The sequence below is a fragment of the Suricata suricatta genome, chromosome 9, assembly GCF_006229205.1.
Source record: "Suricata suricatta isolate VVHF042 chromosome 9, meerkat_22Aug2017_6uvM2_HiC, whole genome shotgun sequence".
In the NCBI taxonomy this organism is placed as follows: domain Eukaryota; kingdom Metazoa; phylum Chordata; class Mammalia; order Carnivora; family Herpestidae; genus Suricata; species Suricata suricatta.
This window is the reverse complement of record NC_043708.1, coordinates 3042955-3051253: the sequence shown is the minus strand read 5'-3', so window position 1 is coordinate 3051253 and position 8299 is coordinate 3042955. Positions and strand designations below refer to the sequence as shown.

Below are 8299 nucleotides of genomic sequence, written 5' to 3'. Positions count from 1 at the left end.
CCACCGGCCAGGCTAGAGCCTGGGGCTGCCCGTGGGGGGGGGGGGGGCACAGCCCCCGCAGCGGGCCCCGCACAGTGTCTCCGGGAGGTGACCTCATCCAGCCCGGCACGAGGGGCAGCCGGGCTGCTCCAGGAGCTCAGGACACGCCCGTGACCTCCAGCCCCGACCCCAGAAGACACTCCTCTGGCCCTCCAGCCCCCCTGCTCAGCAGGGGCGCTCACAGTGTCCCCAGGGCAAGGCAGCCTCTGACCCCACCGCCCGGCGGAGGAGGCGCCGGGGGCAATTCCACGCTGCCTCCCCCAGACTCCCTGTCTCAGTGATAACTGGGCCGTGCTGGTCACAGAATTCTGACGCTCTGCAGGGCACAGGCGTTGTTGTGAGCATCCGCTAGCCCACAGAGCCAGCCCTGGGGAACGTGGTCGTGGCCACAGGAAGTCACCTACAGAGTGGAGAAGAGAGGGAGAGGGCAGGTGAGGAGGGGACACACATGGAGGGGAAGGGAGGATGATGGAGAGGAGAGAGGGTGGAGATGGGGGAGGAAGAGGAGGGAAGGAAAGGGGGATGGAGGGGGCAGGGGTGAAGGGGGCAAGGGGAGGGGGGATGGAATGGGAGGAGGAGGGGAAGGAGAAAGATGGGAAGGACAGCTCCACACACCACCTCTCCTTCGGGCGTTCGGCCCATCAGTCCCCAGCACCTGCTCTGGTAGCGGCCAGCCTGCCCCTTTCAGGATCCGCCCCGGCCCCGGGTCTGACCTCCTTCTCCATCCTGTCGTGGCCCGCTCCCCAGGTGTCCCTGACCACAGCGTCCTAGGGCTGGATGGGGCTCACCTAGGCTTCCGCTCCCCCCCACCAGGGTCTGCAAGGAGGTGGCCTGCTGACTGGTCGCGCCCAGTGGGGACCCATGGCGGGCCTGGCCCCTAGAGCCTGTGTCCCAGAATCACAGATGCATCGACTCCTGGGCTCAAGCCTGGAGGGCCTGGCAAGGTCAAGCCCACCCCCACGCCCCCGCAGCCCCGGGAGCTGTTCTGGCTCTCAGTCACCTTCAGGATGGGAAGCAGGTGAGGCCGCTCACAGGCTGGTCCCCTGGGAACCCCCCTCAGGGCAGACAGGTCCTGATTCTGCCTCTGCTCCTCCCTCCTCCCCCCCTCCCCCAGAAGACTTAACCAGAGCAGGCTCCAATTCCAGATTAACCCCCACCCAGGAAACACCCACCCTGGGCAGGGAGGGGAGGCAAGGCCATGGACCCTGGCCCAGAGGGACCCCCACCCCTGCCTGGCCCCTCTTCCCAAGGACTTGTCCAGCAGGCCAGCTGTCTGGTGATGGGCAAGGTCCTCAGAGTCACAGAAGATCACACACCCACCTCCTCCACCCCTGCACCCACCACCCCCACTAAAGGGAGCCTGTAGAAGCTTCCGGAAAGAGACAAATATTAGTGGCAGAGACTAGGCCTGTCTCCCAAACTCTTCTGTCTCTCTATCTTTCTCTGACACCGAGCCCTGAACTGGAAGTCCCTTTCCAGCTCCGCAAGTCCATCCCCATCACACAGGTGAGGACGGAGGCCCAGAAGGGCACGGACCCATAGCGCCATCTGGACCACAGGAGGGGGGCCTCCCTGCTGTCCCTGGAGCGGGAGGGGGGAGGGGCAAGGGAGAAGGTGAGAGTTACCTACCAGAAGGCGTCCATCCCTCAAGACCGGGCTTCTGAGTCTGGTCCAGCAAAGGCAGGGGGGTGGGGCTGGGGATGCCACCGCCGCCAGAAGCCCGGGTTCCAGTCCCGCTCATCCCTGGCGCACAGAGTTCTCGGCGCCCCCCCACCCCCGCTGCGCCCCTTGCTCTGCGCACGGCTCTGCCCACGGTGCTCCACACGGTGCTCCCCGATGGCTTCCCTGAGCCAGTGCGATGGGAGCAGAGGGCACTGGTCCGTGCCTTCCCACAAGCTCCTGCACGGGGTGCCTCTCTTCCTGTGCCCCTGCCTTCCGCACGAGACCAGGCCTGGGCACGCCGGCCGGGGGACAAGCAGAACACCGCCGTCCTGAGGGGCCCAACACCGGGAGCCCCTTGCGATCAGCAGCCGGGCTGAATCCACAGCACGTGAGAGACAAGCGCATCGTTGTGTGGCTGTCACCCCGCATCCCTCTGGCAACAGGTGGCCAACAGGGTCCCTAACGCACCAGGTGGGACGGCCTGGCCCCCTCGAGGAGGTTCAGAGAGACCAAGGGCTCGTTCGAGGTCACACTGGGAGGGGCTCCCACTCCAGAAGCTCTGCGGACACCCACCCCCGGGGGTGCTGGCCTGACAGACAGGGTGAGTCAGTCCCAGCCTCCGTCCGGGAGCCCACGGCCAGTGAGGGAGGCACAGGTAACCAGAGAAGACGGACGGGCTCAGGCATTTTGGGAAGTAAGGAGGAGGGGACAGGCATTCTGAGCCCTGAAGGATGAAGCCAGTTTCTGCAACGGGAGAATGAGGAAGCAAGGGGGCCTTCTTGGCGGTGGCCACACGGTCCCCACAACCGGCCCCCGCTCACGGCCCGGGGCAGCCTGACCCCGGCAGTGCAGGTGAGTTTCACGTTTGCTGGAAGGGGACCCCTGTCACCCCTTTACGCCGGATCCGACACCCGCAGGGGAAAAGCAGTCACACAGCTACCACTGCCCCACCCCCCCACCACCCCACCCCCACCCCCACCCCCACCCCAGGCCACCTGAGAACAAAGCGAAACCCACCTGGAGAATGCAGCAGGTGCACAGGGACGGGGCCACAGCCTGGGGGGCAGGGCCCTGGCAGCCTCGGCGGAGACACAGCTGGGCCTGGAGGCAGGGCTTCGCCTGGACTTTTTCACCCCTTGGAGCCAGCAAATTCCTTGCTTCCTTCCTTCCTAGCTCAAGTTAGTTTGGATGGAGTTTCTGCCATGTGCAAACCTAAAGGGTCCATCCAAACACAATTGCTGGAAACAGAGGAGCGTTCAGGGGCCCAAAGACTTCATAGAGGTGGTCTTCCAGGGGGAGGAAACCCCAACTCAGAGGCCTGGTGGGGTCCAGGCAGCGTTCCAGCAGGACCTTCCAGGGGGAAGGAGCGGACAAGCTGGGAGGCACCTGGACGCGGGGCCTCGAGGCACCCGGGAGCAGCTGGGACACGGGTGTGCAGCGCCTCGCCGTGCCGGGGCTCAGCGCTGGCCAGCGCTGTGATTTCCCCAGCGCCCCAAGCACCTGGCTCTGTCCCTGTATGCAACGAGCAAACCTCTTCTCACGATAACTCTCCAGGTGAGGGCTGAAAGTTCTGCCCAGTTTATAGTAACCGGCCGGAGATCAAGGGGCATGTGGAGGCAGAGCTGCCCGACATAGCCTTTCCTGCCCTCTTGTGTCCTTCGCCTGCTCCGGAAGGTCCCATGGAAGACGAGGAATGTTCTGTGCATGCCGGTGGAGGGAGGTCCAGGATGCTCCCTCCCTGAGCAAGCCTGCCTCTCCCAGGGGCCTGGCCAGGCTGGGGGGCTTTTGGGGGACAGACAGCACGCCTGACTCACTCGTGGGCCCGAGACCACCGTGAGAGCCTGACGTAGAGCAGGGCTTCAGGGCGGGGGACCCCAAAAGAGCAAATGGCTTGGGAGGATCCTCGAAGCTTGAAATGGCCCAGGGCTGTGGCGAAACATGGCCAGCAGGCACCCCCCTCCATGGCCCCTCCTCCGCGAGCGCTCCCTGCCTGCAAAACGTGCACACGCATGCACATGCGTGCACGCACACATGTGCACACACCTGGCATACACCTTCACATCAGGCTCACCTCTCAGTTGAGAAAGTTGAGGCACAGAGAAGCAAAGAGACTTGGGGTATCTGTCTCTCTGCCAGCGGGTTGTACCCTACCTTTTTCTTTTTTTAATTTTTTTATGTTTTTTTAATTTATTTTTGAGAGAGAGAGACAGTGTGAGCAGAGGAGGGTTAGAGAGAGAGGGAGACACAGAATCGGAAGCAGGCTCCAGGCTTTGTGCTGACAGCTCAGAGCCTGACGCGGGGCTCAAACCCATGAACCATGAAATCATGACCTGAGCCGAAGCTGGACGCTTAACCAACTGAGCCACCCAGGTGCCCCAACCCCACCTTTTTCAAGGGAGGGGACAAATGGACGTGGCAGATGGACGACCCGCAGCCAGCCGCAGGGCTCTGAGCAGAATCTGCCCACCACCCACCAGTGGCCCAGCACCCCCAGAGCCCCTCCAGCCCCACGGAGGCCCCAGGCCCCCGCACAGGCCCTCTGGCAGGTGCCAGCTCACCCTCCAGAGGGGCCTGGCCGGGCACTGGGGAGCTGTGCCTGGGCTCACGGTGGGAGCACCCGAGCCCAGGCTCTGAGGGGTGTGGTGGGCCAGAATGGAGGGCCCAGAGCCGGGGCAGGGGCAGGGCAGGTGAAGGAAAGGCCAGGTGGGAGCCAATAACAAGGCCACAGGGCCACAGGTGTCTTCTGTCCTCCAACGAGGGGGCGCACCAGCCCCGAAGCCACATGCAGGTCCTATAAAACTTCCTGGAACCTTCTGGAGTGGCGGAGGGACAACACAGGGAAAGCACTGGCGAGTAGCCACCCAATCTCCTTGCCACGTCGACGAAGCCCGAGGGAGAGAAGGGACATGCCCAGGCCACATGGCCAGGAGCCCCAGCCCTGTAACCCTGGAAGGCCGCTGGGCCCGGGGACCCTCACAAGCTTTTGTGGCCTGGCTCGGGCCTGCCCACCTCCCCCGGAAGCCCTGCTGTCTTTCCCGCTCTGCCTGGAATCACACGGAGGGCGCCAGGGGGGCCTGTCATGGGAGGAGGCCCTGAAGACCAGACCAGTGAGCCCTTAGCCACTACCCCCTGCAGGGGTCCAGCCCAGCCCCGCTGGAGTCCAGGGAGGCGGAAGGAAGTTTGGAAAGAAGTCATTCTCGAAGCAAATGACACGTGGGAGCACACTGACTGACGGAAGGGCCTGGCAACCCGTGGGAGGGCCTGCTTCTCCCGGAAGGGAAACCAACTGGCCCAGTGGTCAGGGGACGGCAGGATTCATGTGATACCATGAGGGGGACTTCCCAGGGGCCCTCTGCTCTTGGCACAGGTCCTGGAAGACCTCCCTGGGCCTTCGCCGCCTCCTCGCCCGACCCGACCGCCGCTGCCAGGAGGCAAAGGAGCAGAATGAACCACCTTGGAATTCTCCTGAACCAAGTTCCCAAGCAGGCCACACCACGCTCGCTCACTCCACAAGGGTTTATTGGGCTTCTCCTGGGTCTTGGGATCAGGTCACTGCCAAGGGTCCCAGCTGGGCCAGCCTGGGAGGAGCAAGGCCTAAGCAGCAGCAGCTACAGAAACACACCCCCGCGGAGGCCACAGCGAAGGGGGAAGGATGAGGGAAGGAGGGCGCGGGAGGGCAGAGTCAGCCTGGGCCCCCGCTGGGTGGCGGGGCAGTCTGGGTGCGGGCAGCGGCGGAGAAGGCAGTGGGGGAGGAGGGAGGGTGAGGGCCGCCAGGAGGGAACATGAGTGGAGGCTCACAGGCACATCAGCACCTGGGAATTCCCAGAGCACCAAGAGGCCAAAGGAAGGGGAGACCGAGGGTCAGTGGCCAAGGAGGGCTGTGACCCAGGTCACCATGAGGCTGAGCCAGGGCTCAGCCAGGACACGCTCAAAGGTCTGTGACACTCTTGGCCAGGTGCACAGGCTGGCGCATCTCACCCAGAAGCTTTAGGAGGCCGGCAGAGTGGCCCAAGCTGTGCCCACGGGAAGTCTCAGCGGGAACGTCTCTGGTCACTGGGAGCTGCTCACCAGGAGAAAGGCAGGGGCTGTGCCCACCGCACACCCACCGGCCAAGCCCTGCACAGGGCACCAGGGGGAGGGGTCAAAGCCTGGGCAACCCCCCCAAGCCCTCCCTTGTGCAGGGAGACAGCCCCATGAGAATGGTATGGGAAGCAAGGAGGCTCCCCAACCTTCTCCTGGCTGAGCCAAGCCCCCAACGCCTGTCCCCTCCCCCCCAGCCCCTTTCAAGTTGCTCCCGGACACCAGATGGACCCAGTTCAACTTGTCCTTCCTTTTCTTTCCCCTGCCCGCCCTCTGCTGGAGCTGTGAGAGGGCAGGCAGGAGGGGTGAGGGCGGGTCGAGCCAGACCCAGAAGCATGGGGACCAGCCCCGGCTCCAACTCTGCGGTTCAGAGCCTGGCAGGCCCACTGGGGCCAGGCCTCTGGGCCTTGGATCAAGACTCTCAAGACCAAGGTTTCCTGCTGAGCCCCAGAACCGGTCAGGACAGGATGGGCAGCCCACGGGAGGGGCCAGGGTCAGGGTGAGCTGGTGCTCTGCCCTGCAAACAGGGGAGGGAGGTACAGCTGGGACTCTCGGGGAGGAGAGAGGGCTCAGGAGAGGGAGAAGACCCGGATGGAGAGGAGGCACCTGGCTTCCAAAGGCCATCGAGCACCTGGATCCAGGGTCTGTCCTCACCTTCAAGAGCCGCCGTGGGAGCCGGAAGGGTCTGAGCGCCTCATCCAGTGTTCTGGAATCCTGAGGTATGGAGTGTAGACTGTCAGCCCAAGAAACCAGCGGGACCCCCAGAGCGACGACAGCCCCGAAGCCAAGCGCTGCTCCCCTGAGCCTCTTGTGGACTGGGGGGCCTGCGGGTTGGGTGCTGCGCATGTGCGGCCGGCTGGCTCGGTCCCACTGGTGCCCCACGCCACTGCTGCCGCACAGCCACCAGCTCCAGCTCCACCAGCAGATCCTGGGCGGCTTGAAGGGCTCTCCCAGCCCCAAGTGGCTTTTTCATTTTCTGAGACTCAATATGGCAGGAGGGGAAGGGCTGCCCCATGTCCCTGTCCCAGGTTCTGTGTGGGTGGGGGCAGGGCACAGGTCCTAGACTGGGATCCTCCCCTGCCCCCCCAAAATCCAGGAATCAGGCCTCAAAAGTTGCTCTAACAAAAGTTGGGATTCCCCTTGTTCCCACCAGGAGCGGCAACCCAGACCCCCAAACCTCTCTGAGACCTGCCAAACAGGAGGTTTCTCCCCCCCATACACACAAACCACCCAAAATGGGGAGCACGGCCAAGGAAGGAAACCATGTACTACCTCAGGAGCGCCCTGCGGGAAAAGGGGTGCAGACAAATGGGACCCTCCATAGCGCCCCAGCCAGGTTTGGCTCCGAAAGAATTCCCTAGCCCACCTGAACGACCCTTACCCAGGGCGGGGAGGGACAGTGAGCATCAGGCTGGCTTTCCTCTAGGCAGAGGGTTCCAGGGGCTGTGCAGACCCGCACCCCTGCTCCGAACAGCAGAGGAATCGCCCGGGTGGGAGATGGAGCAAGGGGGCTTCGTTCAAGCGCCCCCCAACCTTCCACTCTGGGTCGTGACTGCTGGGGCCACGGGTCCATCCGGGAGCACCTGCAGCAGAGGATCCCTCCAGGGCCGCGAGACCCGGAGGGAAGGACCTCCGCCCCGAGCGGGGTGTCTACCCGCGCCCGCGGGGTCCCGCAGTGTCCCGGGTGGGGGCCCCTTGCCCTGCAGTTGACTTCTCCAGACTTGTTCCTTCGTCGCCGCCGCCGCCGCCGCCGCCACCGCCGCCGCCGCCGGGAGCAATCCGCCCTCTCCCTCGCCAGCCCGGCGAGCTCCCACCTCCGCCCCGGGCGCGAGCGCCGCCGTCTCCGTCCCGGATAGAAGTTCGGCGACCGGTCCGCGGGAAGCGCGGCGCACGGAACTCGGGCAGCAGTGGCCCCGGACACAGCCGCCGCCGCCTCCAGAAAACTCCCCGCTACTGCGAGGGCGTATCTGGAGGCTCGACTCCCCGGACCCGGCACGAGTCGCCTGCGAGCGGGCGCAGACCTCACCCCGGAGGGCCAAGCGGGCCTAGGCGCCGCGGGGCTCGCTCCGGGCTTCGGGGACCCCCAGGTCAAGGCACTTCCCCGCCTCGCCGCCCCTGACCGCGAGTCGCCGGCCCGGCGCGGAGCGCAGCGAGGAATCGGATGGTCTCGGACTCGGCGGCGGGGCCGACCGGGACCCCGTGGAGTTGGGGAGTCGCCCCGCACCCCTAAAAGCCTCAACACTCATCCTCGGCTGAAAGTACGCACTTGACGCGTCCGGGCGCCTCCGCGGTGAGTTGCGCTGCGGCGCTCGGGGTCGCCGAAGGTGGCTCAGCTCGGGCGCTCCAGTCTCGACGTTCCCGGGGCAGAGGGCAACGTCCGGGGACGCACGGGACGGGTGCGCCCGGCGGCCAGGGCCGCGCCGGGCGAGGAGAGCGGCGAGAGGGGAGCGCTGCGGCGTTCAGGCAACAGCTACCCCTAGTGGGAGAGCCGCCGGGGCCGCCGCCGCCCCGCGCCCGC

At 65.4% G+C, this 8299-nt stretch overlaps 1 long non-coding RNA gene across 1 annotated transcript; it reads right to left on the bottom strand.

Annotated features, from left to right (window-relative positions):
* Positions 1–5221: 5221 nt before the first annotated feature.
* LOC115301934 lies at positions 5222–8125 on the bottom strand. Its single transcript, XR_003913363.1, has 3 exons — positions 8048–8125; positions 6436–6495; positions 5222–5817 (listed from the first exon to the last, which is right to left on the bottom strand). It is a non-coding gene; the product is annotated as an uncharacterized LOC115301934 (long non-coding RNA).
* Between the last annotated feature and the right edge of the window lie 174 nt (positions 8126–8299).